At 50.3% G+C, this 22,099-nt stretch overlaps 1 protein-coding gene across 4 annotated transcripts in view; it reads left to right on the forward strand.

Annotated features, from left to right (window-relative positions):
- Positions 1-22,099, forward strand: part of CACNA2D3 (calcium voltage-gated channel auxiliary subunit alpha2delta 3) — a 3,251,448-nt gene that overhangs the window by 3,169,597 nt on the left and 59,752 nt on the right. The window lies entirely within an intron of this gene.

A 22,099-nucleotide genomic window follows, 5' to 3' on the forward strand; every position in this document is an offset into this window, starting at 1 on the left:
CTGACACTGATCCTGAATGTCTGGAGAATGAACCGGGAATACCATGTCAGCCTGAGATTGTTCACCTGGAAGTGTCACAATGTGTGCATCCCTACCCACACAGACACCACCAATGCAGTTTTGTGAAGTTACACATTGAAGCAGCTAAAATGAATACCCACTTGCAAAATGCAACAAGAGGACAGTGCCATGTCAGCCAACCCAACCCCAGCACCGCCACACGACACACCGTGCCATGTCATGCTAATTGCAGGTAAACAAAGTAATCCCCACAACATGACATCAGTCTCACTATGTACAGTGTCCCTATTAGAAACCTGCAACACCTGAAATGCTCACAGCAATGCCGGACCAACAACATACTTGAGCACGTACTACCATTAACATGACATCACAAATGTTACATATTAGTAGTCTCACCACCTGGAAATGCCTGCACTCCCACCACTACCAACTGTGCAGTGTTGTCGCCATGTAGAGTTGTAGGTGCACTGCTGCCAACATGGACCCCATCTCCAGACTAGAGGTCCTTGTGTGGACATGAGGAAGGGACCTGCAAATTGGGAGGTAGACACAGAAGAAGAGTTACACATCAATGCAACATGCAGTGTACAACACAACAGCAATATGCACTAGGAATGTATACACAGTATTGACTACAGACTGCCCACACAGCTCATGGGAGTCCAACGTCACTGTGTAATTCACAGTCACTTGGGCACACCCTTTGCAAGCCCATGGAAACGGGAAGCAGGAGGGGTGTGTGTGACTCAAACCCAAGCATCTGAACCAAATACATTACAAGCCTGCATGTGCCCAGCCACAATGCAGCGTATGCCCACAGGAACCACGGAAGCCAACAGATCGTCCCAAAAAAATTGGGAATAAAAGAAATCAAAATAAAAATAAAAATAAGAAACAATCAAAAATGGCCATTGATGGGCCCGGGGGGGTTGGGGAGGCCACCCAAGAGGTCCGAGGACAGGATGCACACCAGAACCCACCTGCGTGGATCCTGGGAAGATAAAACACCTCCATGGGCTCATGGCCCACACGGCTACCCTATTGTGGGAGTATCACTGCTGTCGCTATTATCACCCTGTTCAGCTGCATCCGGAGGTGGTTGCACTATGGGAGGCAGCCCACGCAAGGCCCTAGTCTGCTCCTCCATGGCTGCAAGCATGCGGGTGTGGTAGGTCTGGTTCTGGAGGATGAGTGTGCGGAGGTCCCCATGCAACAACTCACGGGATGCCCGGACCTCCGCCCTCGTTGCCTGCATCTCAGCTGAGAGCGTACAGGTGAGACGCTCCAGCTGCTGTTCTGTCCTTTGGTGTGTTGAAGCCTCAAGCTCAACAAGAGTCGTCCTGAGGTGAAGGAGCTCCTGCCTCAGGGCTTCCCTGTGGCCCTGGGACTCAATGGAGATGGCCTCCTGCAGAGTCGCCAGTGCCGCCCGCCTGTCCCTGTTGGACCCCAACATGTCCTCCCTGTGTGACTGGCAGATGGAGTCGGTTGCCTGCTCTAGTCGCTCCATCAGCCTTTCTGGGGGGACAATGGAAGTGGCCACCCTATCCATGGCCTGAGCCATCATCTCGGATGATGCAGCCTGTTGGGTTGCCATACCGTAAATGGATTGCTCCCATGCGGTATTGCCGGGTGGCGTACGGCCACCACGTCGGCGGGCACCACACCTGTCTGGGGCAAGGCGAACTGCGCATTGCTGTGCCGGCACTGCTTGAGGCTGCAGGACTGCATTCCCCCTCTGATCTGCTGGCCCAGGAACAGGATCAGATGTCGCGGAGTGTGACCCTGCATCCGTAACCACCGAAGGCGTAGCTGCCAACACTGACATCCCCATGGAGGGTTCTGACCCTGGTGCAGGTGGGTGAGACAGAACAGAATCCCTCCCTGGAACACTCACCTGCGACGGCACGTAGGTCTCATCCGAATCAACACCTGAGTACAGCTCGGGGGAGGTGCAGTCAGAGACACCCCTTGAGAGCACGACCTGCAGCACTTGTGGGTTCTCCCCCACCACCACACCACGTCCCTCACTGGTGGTTGGTCGGCCCTCGGACCCCTCCTGGGTCTGCACCATCTCCACAACCCCAGCAGTATCAGGTGCGTCTTCCCCTGCAAAGACATGAAAACAAAGAAATGGAAACAGGCATTAGCACCATGGCACACAATGAGGGCTGAGAAGCAAGAGAACCAGTACTTGATTGACACATGTCCCACATGACTAAAACCCTCCCATGCATGCACCCTCACTGCGTATGAAGTGCAGGCAAATGGCACACACTGATGACACCAAGATGGAAGATGAACACATTTTCTGCATGCTGCCTGGCAGTGGCATCACACATTGGCCTGTGATTGCCAGGTGAAACACACATGCCATCACACAGATGGCATGTACCATTGCTATTGAGTGAAGATGGAGAGGAGGGCAGCACCTATTCATTCAGTCCAGTTCCCGCATGTAATCGCTTTTCTAATTCTAACAGGTCAGATTATTCACCTGGAGCTGCCAGTCTGAAATGGTCCAATTGCACAGGGACATGTGTGTACAAATGATATCCAGGTAACAAAGTCACTCCACTTTACCATAGCCATGTCAGACATGTGACTAGTGGACAGCGACATGCCTAGTGAAAGTGGTGGAATGCAAACAAACTGACTGAATGAACAGTGAAAAATAAGCAACTATGTTGTGGCAAGGTGACACTTCAAGGGCAACTGGCGTGCAGTTGGGCTAGATGTCTACTGTTGGCAGAAGGGATACTGCTATGGCCAAATGCAGCTGCGCAGGAAGTATTGCATGAAGCACATGGCTGACCCATACGACTCAGGCGCACACACTCTCACCTGGCACACAAACAGAAGCCCTCACACACACACCATGCACATGGATGACACACACATGCATGTGCACTCACCGGACAATGCCTCGTAATCAGCCAGATCTCCCACGCCTTGGATCTGTTCCTCCGTGACGTAGGTCTCAGCGACTGACTCATGTGGAGTGAGTTCCATGTCTACTACTGGAGACCCACCTCCAGTCACTAGAGTTGCGGCATGACTTGAGGCCAGCTTACTCTTTGCCCTGCGCTTTAGGTCATTCCAGCGCTTATAGCAATCATTGGCAGTGCGCCTCACGATTCCAAGGGCACTTACGATGTCCGCAACGGTCTGCCAGTGTGCCTGGCGTTGTGCAGGTGTGGTCTTGGATCCTGCAACAATGACCATCTCGTTGTCATGTCCGGACACATACTCGACAAGTGCATTCAGTTCGTCATCCGTGAAGCTGGGCTTCCTGGATGGGCCGGACTGTGTAGCTGTGTCTGGGGCATCAGCCTGTGCCGGACGAGCACTCTTCCTCTTCCGCTTGGAAGGTGGTGGTGATCCTGAGTGTCCTGCGCCGCTCTGGACACTAGGGGCAGGAGCCCTGGTGGACTCTGTATCAGGAGTGTGGGATTGCACACTCAGCATGGGAGTTGGTGCAGGCATTGGCTCTAGTGTGATGGTGTCAGGGGGAATGTCAACAGCATGGACTAGGACCGACACTGTCCTGGCTGGGTGTGTGAGGGCTGGGGTGGATGGAGCCGCAGTTGCCCCTGCAGCCTCTCCGCCCTGCCTCCTTGGTGCAGCAGATGACCTTGCTGGCCCAGATGCACGTGGCATGGTGACATCAACGTGCACCAGCGCACGTGTCATAGGCCTGCTGACCTGGAAGTCAGCCATGGAGTCAGCCAGATCTGGTGCCACAATGGGCTGGTCCAACAAGGGCTGAGCATGGATGGTGTCAGCCACATCAGCCTCAACGGGAGGGGGGGATTATGGGTGCCCTTGACTGGTCCTCCACACATGGGGGGACAGGCTCACCCTGCAAGTAACGACCACGTCCCCTACCGGATCCACCACGGCCACCACTTGTGGCTCTTCCACCTTTGCCACCCTTACGGAATCCTCGCCTCCCAGCCATGGCACTGATGTAAATGTGCGTATGGGAGTGGCTGGAAACTATTGTCCTGGGCAATTGGGGGTCAAAGGGGTTGGGTACCAGATGGTAATTGTACCCTAGTGCTCTTGCAAGGCTGATTGTAACCCCTGGGGAAAGATGACGGTCACGCTACGCACAGGAGCCCCAAAAAAGGGAGATGACGTGCACTCAACCCCTCCTAGACCACGTGTGCAGAAAGAAAAACCTGCACTACGCTGTGGCACCCAGTAACACAAGAATGAATGTATGCGTGTCACACGCAGCCTAGAATGACCTCTGAAGGGGTAGGCTACACACGGGGCAAGCACAGATGTTAGATACGTGCGTGACTCACCGTCTGCCTGGTAAACGAGCGTGTAAAAGGAGCACGTTTGGTTGGCAACACCCCCGCCAAAAGAAGATTTGTACGCTGTCTGAGGAGACAGGACAACAGTAGAAGGGAACACTGTTTGAGGGAACAGGCCCAGGTAAACCAGTAAAAGCGAAAAAAGGGAAAAAGCTGTCAGAGCTAACAGGGAATACGAACTTGAAACGCCGTGAAGTAATTCGCGTGTGAAACGACAAGAAGTACAGAATTCACCCACTCGCTCTCCACGAAAAGCACGTACAAGGAAAACGTGTTCTACACATACCTTTTATACAGGGCCACACGTCCAGCGTCACTTACGCGGCGTGTACGCGCTAGGGCCATTTCCACCAATTACACGCTTTGTCACTTCTGCGTGTAGGGACATTTCCACCAATTACACGCTTTGTCACTTCTGCGTGTAGGGCCATTTCCACCAATTACACGCTTTGTCACTTCTGCGTGTAGGGCCATTTCCACCAATCACACGCTTTGTCACTTCTGCGTGTAGGGCAATTTCCAACAATCACACGCGATTACACTCTGACGTGCAGTCTTTCCACGTGTGCTCTGTCATCACGTGCTGTGTGGGAAACACCCGTGCGGGTCACGTCACAGACGCGCTTACGCGCTGAGGGCCTTTCCTCGGTTTTCACGCTGACGTGCAGGATTTTCACGTGCCAAATCACTCCGTACCAAGCTGGCCACGCCTACGCACACGGAATACCACGCTCCTGCCCGGAAGGCCGAACTACTGCCCCCCAGAGCCCCGAGCACGCTCCCACCTGCTGCTGCCTGACTGCCTGCTGCCCCTGCACTGCTGGGGGGTGGGGGTGTTGGGAGACATGGGTGGGGGCCTGGTGGAGGGTGCCCCTGGTGGCGGGGGGTGGGTGTGATAGGGGACATGGTCTGGGGCCTGGTGGAGGGTGCCCCTGGTGGCGGGGGGGTGTGGGTGATAGGGGACATGAGTGGGGGCCTGGTGGAGGGTGCCCCTGGTGGCTGGGGGGTGGGGGTGGTGGGAGACATGAGTGGGGGCCTGGTGGAGGGTGCCCCTGCACTGCTGGGGGGTGGGGGTGATAGGGGACATGGGTGGGGGCCTGGTGGAGGGTGCCCCTGGTGGCGGGGGGGTGGGGGTGATAGGGGACATGAGTGGGGGCCTGGTGGAGGGTGCCCCTGGTGGCTGGGGGGTGGGGGTGGTGGGAGACATGAGTGGGGGCCTGGTGGAGGGTGCCCCTGGTGGCTGGGGGGTGGGGGTGGTGGGAGACATGAGTGGGGGCCTGGTGGAGGGTGCCCCTGCACTGCTGGGGGGTGGGGGTGATAGGGGACATGGGTGGGGGCCTGGTGGAGGGTGCCCCTGGTGGCGGGGGGGTGGGGGTGAAAGGGGACATGAGTGGGGGCCTGGTGGAGGGTGCCCCTGGTGGCTGGGGGGTGGGGGTGGTGGGAGACATGAGTGGGGGCCTGGTGGAGGGTGCCCCTGCACTGCTGGGGGGTGGGGGTGATAGGGGACATGGGTGGGGGCCTGGTGGAGGGTGCCCCTGGTGGCGGGGGGGTGGGGGTGATAGGGGACATGGGTGGGGGCCTGGTGGAGGGTGCCCCTGGTGGCGGGGGGGTGGGGGTGATAGGGGACATGAGTGGGGGCCTGGTGGAGGGTGCCCCTGGTGGCTGGGGGGTGGGGGTGATAGGGGACATGGGTGGGGGCCTGGTGGAGAGTGCCCCTGCACTGCTGGGGGGTGGGGGTGATAGGGGACATGGGTGGGGGCCTGGTGGAGGGTGCCCCTGGTGGCGGGGGGGTGGGGGTGATAGGGGACATGAGTGGGGGCCTGGTGGAGGGTGCCCCTGGTGGCTGGGGGGTGGGGGTGGTGGGAGACATGAGTGGGGGCCTGGTGGAGGGTGCCCCTGCACTGCTGGGGGGTGGGGGTGATAGGGGACATGGGTGGGGACCTGGTGGAGGGTGCCCCTGGATGCTGGGGGGTGGGGGTGTTGGGAGACATGGGTGGGGGCCTGGTGGAGGGTGCCCCTGGTGGCTGGGGGGTGGGGGTGATAGGGGACATGGGTGGGGGCCTGGTGGAGGGTGCCCCTGGTGGCGGGGGGGTGGGGGTGATAGGGGACATGAGTGGGGGCCTGGTGGAGGGTGCCCCTGGTGGCTCGGGGGTGGGGGTGGTGGGAGACATGAGTGGGGGCCTGGTGGAGGGTGCCCCTGCACTGCTGGGGGGTGGGGGTGATAGGGGACATGGGTGGGGGCCTGGTGGAGGGTGCCCCTGGTGGCGGGGGGGTGGGGGTGAAAGGGGACATGAGTGGGGGCCTGGTGGAGGGTGCCCCTGGTGGCTGGGGGGTGGGGGTGGTGGGAGACATGAGTGGGGGCCTGGTGGAGGGTGCCCCTGCACTGCTGGGGGGTGGGGGTGATAGGGGACATGGGCGGGGGCCTGGTGGAGGGTGCCCCTGGTGGCGGGGGGGTGGGGGTGATAGGGGACATGGGTGGGGGCCTGGTGGAGGGTGCCCCTGGTGGCGGGGGGGTGGGGGTGATAGGGGACATGAGTGGGGGCCTGGTGGAGGGTGCCCCTGGTGGCTGGGGGTGATAGGGGACATGGGTGGGGGCCTGGTGGAGGGTGCCCCTGCACTGTTGGGGGGTGGGGGTGATAGGGGACATGGGTGGGGGCCTGGTGGAGGGTGCCCCTGGTGGCGGGGGGGTGGGGGTGATAGGGGACATGAGTGGGGGCCTGGTGGAGGGTGCCCCTGGTGGCTGGGGGGTGGGGGTGGTGGGAGACATGAGTGGGGGCCTGGTGGAGGGTGCCCCTGCACTGCTGGGGGGTGGGGGTGATAGGGGACATGGGTGGGGGCCTGGTGGAGGGTGCCCCTGGATGCTGGGGGGTGGGGGTGTTGGGAGACATGGGTGGGGGCCTGGTGGAGGGTGCCCCTGGTGGCTGGGGGGTGGGGGTGATAGGGGACATGGGTGGGGGCCTGGTGGAGGGTGCCCCTGGTGGCGGGGGTGGGGGTGATAGGGGACATGAGTGGGGGCCTGGTGGAGGCTGCCCCTGCACTGCTGGGGGTTGGGGGTGCAGGGGGACATGAGCAGGTGTGCAGGGTAGTCCCCTGTTTTGTGGGCTGCCTGCAGGGGCCGTGGAGGGTGTACAGGGAACACCTGTGAGGACCCACCCAGCCTAATTGCGTGTGATAATTCCCGCACACCCCTGTAATACACGTACCTGGCCAAATCGCGTGTGATAATTCCCGCGCACCCCTGTAATACACGTACCTGGCCAAATCGCATGTGAGAATTCCCGCGCACCCCTGTAATACACGTACCCAGCCTAATTGCGTGTAGAACTTCCCGCGCACCCCTGTAATACACGTACCCTGGCCAATCGCGTGTAGAACTTTCCACGCACCCCTGTAATACACGTACCAGGCCAATCGCGTGTAGAACTTCCCACGCACCCCTGTAATACACGTACCAGGCCAAATCGCATGTGATAATTCCCGCGCACCCCTGTAATACACGTACCTGGCCAAATCGCATGTGAGAATTACCGCGCACCCCTGTAATACACGTACCCAGCCGAATCGCGTGTAGAACTTCCCGCACACCCCTGTAATACACGTACCCTGGCCAACCGCGTGTAGGACTTCCCGCGTACCCCTGTAATACACGTACCCTGGCTAATCGCGTGTATGACTTCACGCGTACCCCTGATATGCACGTTACCCGCTTTGCGTTCCTTGTTTGGCAGCCCTGTAGACTGGTCCAGGGTTAGCGCAGCCCTTTGCGATGATTTAGCGATTTTGATGGCTTTTCCTTGCGCGAGGGCGTTCTTGGGGGCGTTACTGGCGCTGCTGCAGGGTCGCTGCGATACTCTGCGCCACGGCTGGTTTGGGAGCCTGAAATCCATGAATACGCTGTGCGCGGAAATCGGTTTTAGCGCACGTGCCTGGCGCAGACAATCGCACGCGGACACTCTGCGCCAGCCGCTTGCGACACTTTTCTGCGAAATTCTATGAATTACCCTGTACGTGTCCTGTCTCCCAGAAACAAAACTCAGTTAAACATCGTTTTACACATGTATCACTAAACAAACCATACCATTTAGAGAGGTGCTCAATCAAGAATGCTCTCAGATAATGTTTACTTACATTCCTATAGCGTCAGCACTCCATCTCAGGATCTCGTTTTAAATGGGAAGAAAGGAAAATATTTGGCTTCTAGCAAAATAGCAAGGCAATATATGAATGAATACCCTTTTGACGCAGAGGCTTATTAAATTCATACATCAGGCTTGTCGTTCTGGTGCTGTCATGCTAGGATTGAGACAAAGATCTAAAGGGACCCCTAAAATAAGTGTCATTGAGTTACTTCATTTAAACATCAAAACCAAAGATGTGGTTATCTTGTTTTTTTTTTTTAATGTTTAAGTCAAAATGGCACACTACAGTTACTTAAATAGAAATTGGAAAACACATATCTATGAAAATATGTATCGTCCACAGATTTAAAATTAACTGGAGAATATTTGCAATCAGGTATTCATTCTATGACATCTTAGTTTTTAGGGTGTCATATGTAAATAGTGACTGGCTTGTTTGAAATATAGTGGAATCCTTATATGCCAATCTTTATTGTTTATGTTTATTAATGTGTACAGTGCACACCACAAACATACTTGTCTCTAAGTAATCCAATGCCCAAAATGTATGCAGTGGGGGCTTGAGAACAATAAAATAGACTGAGAGTTGTATGTGAGTTTGGAAAAGAGACTGGGGTGACGGAAAGAGCGGGCAATGGAGAGATAGAAAAGAGGGCACTATGCTGGCTAGAAAACCGTTTAAACAGAATGTGACCGGTAAGATATCAGGATACGTATGGAAGGGGAACTCTAGCAGATTTGGTATGGTTTATCTTAGAGAACAAGGTGCAGTGGATGTATGTATTTTGATGATATTTTGGTGTGGTGCAAATGATACATTTAAATGATTTTTTTTTTATTGGAGTTCAATCTGTAACCAGAGAGAACAAACTGCAATTAGCCATGAAAAAAACAGGTCAGAGAGGAAAATATCAGAAGCCACTTGTGTATAATTAACAAAAACTGTGAATTCTTAAAGTCTTCCGAAGGCAACATGTTTAAAAATAAGAATAGCTAGATGGAGGCTATTTCAGAGGCAAGGAGCAATCACAGAAAATCTCTAGTCTACTCTTACTTTAGAAATAGACAAAATAAGGGAATGTGCAAATCAGATAGATCTGGTTGGATTATACCGCACACTCTAGTGTTGTAAAATCTTGGGTGCCAGGCTCTGAAGGCACTCACATATTACACACACAATCTTAAAAAAGATTTGATGGTCACCATATGCCAATGTAATGATTATCAAAGTATAAAGACAGGATTTTGCTTGGGCAGGCAAAAGTGAGATGGATAGCTGCATGTTGGACAAGTTGAAAAAGTTGAAACTGACATATTGGAACATCAACATAAAGAACGTTGATCTTAACACGTTTTTAATTAATGAGAGGTACAACACCTTGGCAAAGTTATCTTTATGGAAAAAGGAATCATCAGATGCATCTGTTGCTATAAAGGAAAGAATGTCTTGACTACATCTCCTATTTGAGAGGACATGCCTAATCAGCTTGCCAGTGAATTCCAAGGTTAATTGCAGACCAAAATGCTAGGGGGCTTAGTCAAGCAAGATAAATTGTTTAGACAATGTGTAGGTCCCAACATAACAAGTACTTTTTGTGTTTAAATGGAGCCTTTATGCAGAATCTGACAGCCAATTTCACCCATACAAATAGATATCTAACTGAAATATGAGAAACAGAACATTTAAGTGAATGTTGTCACAATCTAAGGGGCAATGTAAGCTTTGGCTCTGAGCAGACACCATAAGTCAAACAGCAGCTTATTACATATGCGATCATTAGGAGGATCTGTTATTATGATTATTGTTTTTCAATCAAGCGCTTGTTTAAAATGACGTTGTGATCCCTTTTGATTGTTGTATCTGTTTTGGACTTCTACATCCCTCTAGCTTTAGAGGATGTGTTAGTATGGATATCTAATTTAAAATCAGGATCTCCTTTTGAACCCTGTCCGTTCAAACGTCCTCAACAATGCAGTAATACACTGGCACCCAAATTACTTCAGAATTAAAAACTTTCCTTGGTAGAATGAGTTGTTCTAGCACCAGGGTCTCCAACCAGTAGCTTGTGAGCCACTGGTAGCTCGTCTGAGGCTTCCCAGTAGCTCTTTGCATCAGACACCAAAATGAGCACCATGGGTTTATTTTGGTTTAGTTTAGTTTAGTTTAGTTTATTATTTGTATAGCGCCGCCTGGCCCTAGGGCATCCAGGCGCTTGCGATGAATACAACAAGAATAATACAACAGAAATGTACAAACCGATTACATATTTACAAATTTACAGTCTTGGTGCATGCTAGTAAGGTAGGGCTAGGCAGTTTACATTTCTTTGGATAGAAGCCAAATTTTGGTGTTGTGTCTAAATCTGTGAAAGGAAGGTTCTGATCTCAGCTCGAGTGGAAGTGAATTCCAAAGTTTGGAGGCAAGCACGGGGAAGCTGGAGCCACCTGCTTTTTGGAGCTTAAATCTTGGGATATTTAAGCAATGTGTTTGAGCTGATCTGGTAGGGCGCGCTGGGGTGTGGTGATTGAGATTGTCGGATAGGTATCTGGGTGCTTGGTTAGCTAGGCATTTGTGTGTGAGTGAGATGGTTTTATATTCAATTCTTTGTGGTATGGATAGCCAATGGCAGGTGCGTCTGGCGTCCAAAATGTGTTCATGTTTGGGTATGTTCAGGGCTGCTCGCAAGGCGTTGTTTTGTATGACTTGTAGTTTGTTGATGTTTTTCTGACTGGTTCCCAAGTATAACGCATTGCAGTAGTCAACTTTGGAAAGGACTAGCGCTCTGGCTAAGGTGATGCAGTTGGATGGTGAGAGGTAAGGTCTGCTGGCATTGATGAGTTTACAGGTGTAAGCAGTGGCTGATGATATGGAATTGATCTGTCTTGTCAGTGTGAGGGAGGAGTCGAGGTAGATTCCTAGGGTTTTGACGCTGTTAGAGACGATGATGTTATTGCCGTCTATAGTGAATGCTTGATAGAGTTTGTCGAGTTTATTAAGTCTGGGTTGGGAACCTAGGAGAAGAAGTTCGGTCTTGTCGTCATTGAGGCATAGGCCATGCTTGGCCATCCATTCTTGGATAATGGAATAAATGTTGTTGAGAGCAGTGAGGTCGGTGGAGTAGTCGCCTGTTAAAGGGATCAGTATTTGGGTGTCATCTGCGTAGTTGGTGTAGATGACACCCAAGCGGTCCAATATGTCAAAGAGGGGTTTCGTGAACACATTATATAGAGTGGGGGAGACGCAGGAGCCCTGGGGGACACCGCAAGTGACTGGGGCTGGGATGGCAGAGGCTGTGGGTGCGTAGACTCTCATGGATCTGTTGTTAAGGAAGGAATGGATCCATGCGATGGCGTTATCTGAAAATTTGGCTGCTGAGGATAGATGTTTGCAGAGGATGTCGTGGTTGACCAGGTCAAAGGCGGCCGATAAGTCAAGAAGGAGAAGGATGGCTAGTTTACCATTGTCTTTAATGTTGTCCATCTGTATCTTAAGGTCAATCAGGGCGGTCTGAGTGCCGTGTTTGGGGCGGAATCCTGATTGTCTGAGTCCTAGTAAGTTATTTTTCTCAAGGTGGTTCTGTATCTGAAGATAGGCAGCTCTGTCGAGGATTTTTAGTAGGAAGGGTACGGTCGTAATGGGTCTGTAGTTGGTGGGGACATTAGGGTCAAGGGTGGGCTTCTTAAGTAAAGGAAGAACCCAGGAGTCCTTGAGGTTGTTGGGCACTATGTTGGAGGTGAAAGATGAGTTGATGAGGGAAGTGATGAAGGGAGCAAGTTGTTTGGCTGCATCTTTAATGACTGGGACTGGGCAGGTATCGCCTTGGCATTTGGACGGTTTAAGAGAGTAGATTATTTCTTCAACCTCTTTGATGGTTATGGTGGAAAACTCAAAGAGGTTATTGTCATCATTTTGGGGGGTGGTGTGGGTGTGTGTAGAGGGGGTGATGTTATCAGTGAGGGTGAGGCTTTCTTTCTTTGTCAGAATTTTGGCTTGTAGTGTGGCAATTTTGCCTAGGAGTGCTTCCTGGATGCTCGTGCACCAGTGGATGTCTTTGTTACAAGTGTCTGGAGTGGGGGAGGGTGATTCGAGTTCTCTCAGGATATTGAATAGCTCTTTGGTATTAGATTTGGCGTTGCTGATTCTTTCATTGTACATGTTTTTTTTAGACTGGATGATGGCTGATTTATAGATGTTCGATGCCAGTGCGTAAGATGTCTTATTAATAGTGGATGGTGACTGTTTCCATGCTAATTCAGCTTGTCTTTTGGATTTGCGGAGTGTTTTTAGTTTGGGGGTGAACCAAGAATTGAGGTGTGCTCGTGGTTTGGCTTTCCGAAGCTTGAGTGGTGCTATGGTGTTTATGGCCTTAAGGATAGTTGTGTTGTATAACTCTACTAGTTCAGTAGGGTTGGTCATGGTGGGTGAGAAGTCGATGATGGGTTGGAGTAACGGGAGGAGTTTCTCTAGTGTGATATTTTTGTTGTTTCTTGTGAGTGTGGGTGGGGCATTGGAGGAAGGCCCTGGTGTTTGAGTGCCTTTGTTGATGGTGAAGGTAATAAGGTGGTGATCAGTCCAAGCGCATGGAGTGTTGGAAAGGATGGTAGTGTTGCAGTTGAGGTCAGCTATCCAGTCAAGGATGCGGCCTTTGTTGTGTGTGGGTTGTGTGATATGGTGGGTGAGTCCTAATTCTGAAATTGTGTTGGCGACAGTGTGAGCTTTGTCATCTTTCTCATCATTGAGACCTAGATTAAAGTCTCCTAGGATGAGTAGTCGAGAGTTAGGTTTGATATTGTCAGAGAGTAAAAGGGCTATGTCGTCATTAAAGGATAGTATAGGGCCTGGCGGTCTGTAAATGAGGTGGATGGTGATAGTGCTTGTGTGCGTTGTGTATAGTTTGAGGGTGAGTAGTTCCGCTGATGGCAGTGATTGGTTTTGTATGTGTCTTATGTTGATGGAGCTTTTTGCAATAATGGCTACTCCACCACCTTTAGCTGTTTGTCTGTCTGCATGGTAGATGGTATAGTCATTGGGTATAGCAAGTGATAGAGAGGGGCCAGACGCTAGGTGGAGCCAGGTCTCTGTAATAGCTATGAAGTCGAGATCATTGAAGGAAATAATGTCGGCTATGTCTAGGGCATGGGCGACTACAGATCTCGCATTGATGAGTGCACCTTTGATGGTTTCGGTGGTGATGCATGATTTTTTGATGTGGGTGCGGGGGGAGGGTGCGTTCAGGCCGTGTGATATCTGGTCTGACGGAAGTGTAGGGCGTGTGCAGGAAGGGGCCGATTTGGTTAAGGTTGTATTTTGTTTGTTGCCTAGATTGAGGAAGGATACGGGTGTGTGTGTTCTGGATCTGAGTCGGGTGAGTCTCGATAAGCCTGAGCAGGGATAGGATTTGCTGGTAGTGAGGTTCGTGATAGTGGATTGGCCGATGGGAGTAGTTTGTGATGCTTCTTGGGGGCTGGAGGTGTCTGCTGTGCGATGAGAGTCGATGGAGGAGGTAGGCTGGAAGGGGTTGATGTTGGGTAGGAAGGGGGTGGGGCAGGGTATGGGATAATGTCTGGGGCAGGCTAGTCTGCTGAGGCCATTGGGGTGTAAGCGAAAGTGTGGCCCTGTACAAGGGGTGTCATGGGGGACCAGGCAGAATGGGAACATAATGAGGAAGGTCCAGATTATCATATCTGAATTTAGAGGGAACTGGCGCACAAAATCATCAGAGAGAAGCTAGTACGCAATGTAAGTGCACAATGGTGCTGCAGTGAGGGTACTAACACAGAGAATCAGAGAAATGCTAGTACACAGTGCTAATACACAGTTCTAATACACAGTGCTAATACACAGTGTACTCTAAGCGACCATAAGGCACAACACTATGTCACAGTGGTCTCTAAGCGTCCATAAGGCATAACACTATGTCACAGTGGTCTCTAAACGACCCTAAGGCACAACACAATGTCACAGTGGTCTCTAAGCGACCATAAGGCACAACACAATGTCACAGTGGTCTCTAAGCGACCTTAAGGCATAACACAATGTCACAGTGGTCTCTAAGCGACCATAAGGCACAACACAATGTCACAGTGGTCTCTAAGCGACCTTAAGGCACAACACAATGTCACAGTGGTCTCTAAGCGACCATAAGGCACAACACAATGTCACAGTGGTCTCTAAGCGACCATAAGGCACAACACAATGTCACAGTGGTCTCTAAGCGACCATAAGGCACAACACAATGTCACAGTGGTCTCTAAGCGACCATAAGGCACAACACAATGTGAAAGTAGTTTGTGTTAGACCGTACTGCAAAAACAGGGTTCAGTGAAGGCTTGAAGCAGTTCAGGTTGCTGGCTGGAGCAGTGGAAAAAAGGTTGCTGTAAGGCGCAGTATGCTTGCCCCAGAGGAGATGGGCAGGGGATCTAGCCCTATGCTCGATGGCGTATACAGGCTAGAGATAGGCACCGTGTACAGTGCCTTCGAGGTGGGCCGGTTCGAAGCCTGCTGGCTTGTGGTAGGCTCCCAGTAGAGGAGAGGGGCCAATCACAATGTTTGCAGGGTTGCGGGGCCAGGTGGAGGGCTGAAGATGCGACGGTCAGCCATCTTTAAATGGTGTGGACCTAGGGGCTTCAATTGGTGGCTGGATGCACTCTGAGTGCAATAATGGGGCAGATCCTGGCTGGAGAAGGCCACACGCTTGAGCGGCGCGGATATTATTAAATAATCCGCCGCGTGTTGCCTTCAAGACGCACGCTCGTGCTGCGGCTAGGGACTCGTGACATACCTGGTGTCAGGCAGGGCTGGCTACTGCTCTAGCAGTAGATGGAAGGAGCTCCTGCTCATGGTGGCTCTGGAGTGGTAGGGGCAGAGTTCCTGGTCCCTGGCTCCTTAGGCTCCGAACAGGCCTTAGTGTGGCCTTTGTGAGGGCCGGCGAATCCGCCTGCCGGCGGATGCTCGTTCGAGCTAAGAGGCGGTCTCAGCCTCGTTTTGGCGCCGCGCTGCACCCGGCATGGAGAGGTCAGGCAGGCCTCTCAGACCTAGTCAGGCGGTCTCTGTGGGCCTCGTCTGTGCTGCTGGCTGCTTCGGGGCGGGGGAGAGGGCTCCTGCCCTCTTCCCTGGGCAGAAGATGTGGAGTGCGGAGGCACGGGCACCCAACAGGCCTTAGTGTGGCCTTTGTGAGGGCCGGCGAATCCGCCTGCCGGCGGATGCTCGTTCGAGCTAAGAGGCGGTCTCAGCCTCGTTTTGGCGCCGCGCTGCGCCCGGCATGGAGAGGTCAGGCAGGCCTCTCAGACCTAGTCAGGCGGTCTCTGTGGGCCTCGTCTGTGCTGCTGGCTGCTTCGGGGCGGGGGAGAGGGCTCCTGCCCTCTTCCCTGGGCAGAAGATGTGGAGTGCATTAGGAGGATCTGTTATTATGATTATTGTTTTTCAATCAAGCGCTTGTTTAAAATGACGTTGTGATCCCTTTTGATTGTTGTATCTGTTTTGGACTTCTACATCCCTCTAGCTTTAGAGGATGTGTTAGTATGGATATCTAATTTAAAATCAGGATCTCCTTTTGAACCCTGTCCGTTCAAACGTCCTCAACAATGCAGTAATACACTGGCACCCAAATTACTTCAGAATTAAAAACTTTCCTTGGTAGAATGAGTTGTTCTAGCACCAGGGTCTCCAACCAGTAGCTTGTGAGCCACTGGTAGCTCGTCTGAGGCTTCCCAGTAGCTCTTTGCATCAGACACCAAAATGAGCACCATGGGTTTATTTTGGTGTCTGATGTCTATGGAACTCTTCACATTCCCCCCTCCCACTCCTTTTCCTGCAAAGCAAACTGTCAAAGGCTGTGTCCACGTTGAGTGGATGAGCTGCATCTGGGTTTGAAGGGCTCGGACAGTGTCCCAACAAGGGATCAACTATCAATAACACAAGTAAATTGGACAAGTGTACTGCTGCTATTTTCACAAAGTCGTGCAAATGATGACTGATTATAAAGGGAATGGGTGCATACATCTGCATGCCTTGTGCAAAAAGCTGGGGCTTGGGTCATTTCAGGCTTACTGTGTTTCTTTAGATTTATTTAGGTTAGCATTACTTTGCATGCTGGCAATTTCAGGCTTTCAATCAAAAAGGAGAAAATGATGCTAACGTTGTAATAATGTTTTGCTCATCTTTTGTGTGTGTATGTGCACATGTTGTGCCCTGTTTGTGTGTGAACAAATATACAGTCCATGTTCGTCCCAGCTTGCAAGAAAAAATATACAACTAGAGTTATGTAGTTATGTGTTGCTGTTTATGGTAAAACTGCAATTTTCTTTTCTTTTTTGTTGAAGATACTGAGTTATTTGTTTTAAGTCAGAATTACCCCAACTGTATTAAAGGGTAACACGGCCCACCTCTATGTGTGTCCAAATAAAGGAATTGAAGCGCTAACAACAATTTTACATTTGAAGTAAATGTGGAAAACTACGTGCTACACTGCATTCTAATGCAACTTACATTTATAAAACAAAACAGGAATCTAAAATTGCCTGCGCTGTCAATGCCAGGACTTAATAAACATGATTTGAGAGTTCTGTTTCAGCCTATGTTTTACAAACAAGAGTACGAATAAAGTAACTAGGTGGGAAAAGCGCTCAGTGGTTTGTATGTATATGTTTTTATATGTATAGGATTAATATAGCTTAAATCTAGTTACTAGGTAACAGAGCGCTGTACAAAATAGGGTGGCGAATATAGGAAGGGAACATTGAGGAGAGTCATGATATGGGAGAACAAATAATAGGGTTTGGCTACAAACCAGGAGATCTACAGATATATGTGGAGAACCGGTACACATATGTTCGAATTCTGGCAGGGAATTTTCAGCCTTTCAATACTGAATTGCAATGGAGCAATTTATGAGCACTCTTTTTGCTACAAATTAGGCAAAGCACCATACAACGTACAAGTAATTCTCTTACACAAGGAACATTCCACTATGTTTGAAGGAGCTGTACATGCAAGCCAGGTATGCACCGGAAGAGCAGCATGTTTCCTGCAGGGAGAGGCAGCAATCCTGTGAGCTGTTCTCTGTGATACTGCCTCCTACTTAAAGGACAGATAGGTGGCAGGTCGCCACCTATTATAAATATGTCACCACCTCACTACAACCATACATTGTTTGCTCAAAATATTAATATGACAATTCATATATTGTCTGCTTTCAAGTAATCACTTTAAAACTGTAAATCACAGGGCTACAATAACATTCAAGTTTTTTGCATAGAACCTGATCACACGATTTCCACATGTTCATTTTTTTAATCATGCCAATTATTTTGACAGAAACACTTTCAAGGGTAGCCTACACAGTAATCTTTGGCTTACTTTTGTGTGGCTGAATGCTGTGATCTGCCATGTGAGAAATGGGCACGAGGGTTGATCACTGCTGATTTGCGTTCAGCTAGAATCTAGCTGAATGCAAACAAGCAGTGATCACTCCTCTACTCAGATGGTATCACATGACCCTGCAACCTTTGCCAATTTGTATGTGCTTTACCTCTTACCATACTCAGCAAACATCTTAAACGCTACAGTTGCTAACCATCTACAGAACCATATTGATACAATGGGATTCCTTCAAACTGGGCAAGCAGGTTTTAGACCTCATTGATTTATGGAAACTGCAAGTGTGACAATCCTTGAAGATGTAAGTAAGGTGTGCAGGGATAGTCAAGTGCTTGGAATGATCCTGTTAGAACATTCTGCCACCGTTGGCACAACTGTTAAAAAACTAAACTATACCCACTTCTCAGAGAAAAACAGGTTGTTTTCAACCATTTAAAGCTGGTTTGAATCTTTTCTAGCAGTTCAGGAGAAAACCATTTTTATTTTTGAATTCTTTCCAAAAGCAAAATCATTAAAATGTTGAATATGGCAGTGTTTCTTCCACCCCTGAAGAAGAGGGTCAATGGGGAGCAGGGGCATGAAAGAACATTGCCTGCAGCACCACGACTGGACACAGGAAAACCCTATCGGCAAAGGTGGCCTGCAGAACATTTTCATGATTTTTCGAGGTTCCATAGAGGTTGCATAGTCTCCGCCGCCTGAATTTTTTAATTTATTTTCGACTATTGTTGCTTGAATGAATGACATCTACAAAATAAAAGTGATGGTTCTTGGCGGTAAGGAGGAGCTTTGGAGTGACATAGTATTGCCTCCTGATATGAGGACAAGCCATAGCCAAATTTAATTGTGAGTTGTCTATTGAAGGACACATTCATTATGTGAGAAAATTGTGCATTAATACTTAAAAGTGCTTCACCAAATTGTTCTTTTGTTGACTCATACAGCCTGCATTTCTGCAGCCACAAATTCAATCGTTGTCAGAAAGCACCAAAGTATTAACTGAAAAGGATACGGTTCTTAAAAGGATACAGGTGGTAGGGTCTTCCGGATCCCTGTTCACGCGTTTTGATAGTTGTGAAGTCAAGTTAAGACCTTCCAAATGATACAACTCTCTGACTGGTAAACAGGCAGAGCGATGGATCACTGGAAAGGGCGTGGGTAAGGTATAAGAAGTCAGCCTAGAACAAAATAAAGTATCATGAATAACTGCCCCAACCTGGGTATGATGGAATCGGAAATGTCATGAATGCACACACTGACCTTGAGTCTAGGGCAGATGAATCCAGAAGAGTCTCTTGCGGAATCCAAGGTAGAACAAACGACAAGGAAGGGAAGATTAGTAAGGGAGACTTATCCCGAACGGAACGAGGCTCACGCTAGATACCGGGTTGATGCACCACAGGATAGCGTCCAAAGTACTGTTCACTGTCACCTTCCAATTATCCTTGAAAAGCTTCCTTCCCACGTAGTGTAAAGTATAGAAATTAATCAATCCCCCTGTTAATAACACAGGTGCAGGAGTTGGAAATAGCGCTCCTTTTAAGGTATAAACAAAGTACACGCGGTTCTGGACAGCCGCGAAGAAAAGAGCGTGTGCGTGTGGATTTACACGCGATTAGGATTCAGGCAGTCCAGGCCAGCAGCGCTTGAAGACAACATACGCGTGTGGATTTACACGCGAGCAGGATTCACGCAGTCCAGGCCAGCAGCGCTTGAAGATAGCATACGCGTGTGGATTTACACGCGATCAGGATTCACGCAGTCCAGGCCAGCCGTACTTGAAGATAGCGTGCGCGTGTGGATTTACACGCGAGCAGGATTCACGCAGTCCAGGCCAGCAGCGCTTGAAGATAGCGTGCGCGTGTGGATTTACACGCGAGCAGGATTCACGCAGGCCAGCAGCGCTTGAAGATAGCGTGCGCGTGTGGATTTACACGCGAACAGGATTCACGCAGCCCAGGCCAGCCGCGTTTGAAGATAGCGTGCGCGTGCGGAATTACACGCGAACAGGATTCACGCAGCCCAGGCCAGCCGCGTTCGAAGATAGCGTGCGCGTGTGGAATTACACGCGAACAGGATTCACGCAGTCCAGGCCGGCCGCGTTTGAAGACAACGTGTGGATGTACACGCAACCAAACAGCTCCAGATTTCAGCGTGTGGCGGAAAACACGCTATAGAAGACCAAAAGGTAGCTGTAGTAACCTGCAAGGATGCAGACCGGAGGTTCAGCTACACAACGCCAAATGATTCGATCAGAAGCAGCGAGTGAAGTTTCCACGCTGCTTAAATACGTAATGCCGTAGTTCACGTGACGAAGCAGAATACACGTGAGTTAGCGACGTGAAAAGTGCAAACGTCGTTTTCCCGGCAACGTGTCGAACAACCGCCATTTGGAATAGAACGGTCTAGCTGTTCTACGAGCGTAGGAGGTAGGACCACGTCCAGCATGCATGACAATCGTGTGCTGTTTTTACTATGCTAATGCTCTATTTGTGGGGGTGTCTGAATATTGTATGCACTGATTGCAAATGCTTAAGAATTATGCGTCACATTTTATATCTGGCTATAGTTTCTCATTTCTGCCCACCTTCAATAGCTCATGGTCAATCAAAGAGGCATGCTTAAGACACTTTGCATTACATACCGTTGTCTGCACTGCCAAGGTATTATTATTATAATATTTATAACGGTTAATACCCAGCCGACTCTAAGCGCGGAACTAGGGATCAAACCTGTGTTGCTCCGCGTCGTCCTGCTTCAAAGACGAGCATGTTGCCCCTGAGCTATCCTCCCGAGACCCCTCTCTGAACATTAGATCTCTTCATTTAGGTTCATTTTAGACATGCTCATAAAGGTGACCGTGTCTTCTCGACCATGGCTCCTAAACCGTGAAACACACTACGGCTGTTTCAGCAGAAAGCTCCATTATTCATCATCTTCTGAAAAACACAAGACCTTCCTTTATAGACAGGTGTTTAGGGAGGAAATATCCTGTTGACTGTGATCTGCTCTATTGACACAGTAAGTTAGCACCAAGAAACCATTTGCAGTTAAAGTTGTGCTTATGAAATAATAATAACATACCATAACAAACGTGAGAGATGGTTTTCCAGAAGTGCCAAGACTTCCTGCCAGAGATAAAAACTGGGTTTATTGGGCTACACGAGCCAGAAGTACAACTTCCTTCCCTAACTGTTATGAAACCATGCTGGTACACAACTAAAACGGTTCTTTGGGAGAAAAAATGTATACGTATTGGAATCAAGTGGAGTGGCTGTCAAGACTTTGAAGTATCCACAATGGGAGAACAAGACAGTGGGCTATCTGGCCCTCAGGAAGAACAGACTAGCCCTAGCAGTGGTGCCTGTCCCTAGATGGCGGATGGTGCAATGCCTATCTAAGAGGGATAGGTCAAGAGACTGTCCCTGACTCTATACAATGTGTGCAGATTGCTAAATTTGAATCACACTCAGCACTAGACAGCAGCCTAAGGACAACCACCTAGAAAATGTGTCTCTACGAGAGTATGATTAGATCTCGTGGAGAGAACAGGCTGCATCAACTAACATGTGGTGGCTAGTGCCATGGGGCTTTCCTCTGAATATTTATTCACGATAATGGCTCCTTTTATCTACATGCTGGTGGTTGTCAAGAAAACTAATGACAAACAAGCTGCAAGACCATAATGTGGTAGGAATGGAACGTAGCTGTAGGGATGGAAGGTAGGGATGTCCGCTTTGAAGGAGAAATTCATGAGAACACGGCATGTGGTTTTGTGAGGCAAATAGGTATGGCAAAGATTTAGAGCATCCCTGCCCTCACCCCAGGGATAGTGATTCCATATGAATTTCAAGCACACATATAACCAAAGCAAATACATCCGTCAATAGTGGTGCCCTGGTCACGTCATTCCTGGGCTCCTGGGGTTTGAAGGAGATAAGAGGGTAGCTGTGCCTGGAACGTTCTGTGATTTAGGATAGGAGGAGCAGAGGGGAGGCCAATAAATTCAACACAATGTTGGGGGTGCAGCTTGTGTGCGCCGTGGATTCTGGGATAATGTGAAAACCTATTGGCCCTCATTACGACCCTTGCGGAAAGTGACTGACCGGAGCGCCACAGCGTAAATAGCGTTTCCGCCATTGCACGAAGGAGCAAAGTGCGGCCCATTCCGACCCATCGGGCACGAGCACCACGCCACGGCGGAAGTGCAAAGTCCGCGATGGCGGAAATGACCC

The sequence above is a fragment of the Ambystoma mexicanum genome, chromosome 2p (genome assembly GCF_040938575.1).
Source record: "Ambystoma mexicanum isolate Mex_15411 chromosome 2p, UKY_AmexF1_1, whole genome shotgun sequence".
Classification (NCBI taxonomy): Eukaryota; Metazoa; Chordata; class Amphibia; order Caudata; family Ambystomatidae; genus Ambystoma; species Ambystoma mexicanum.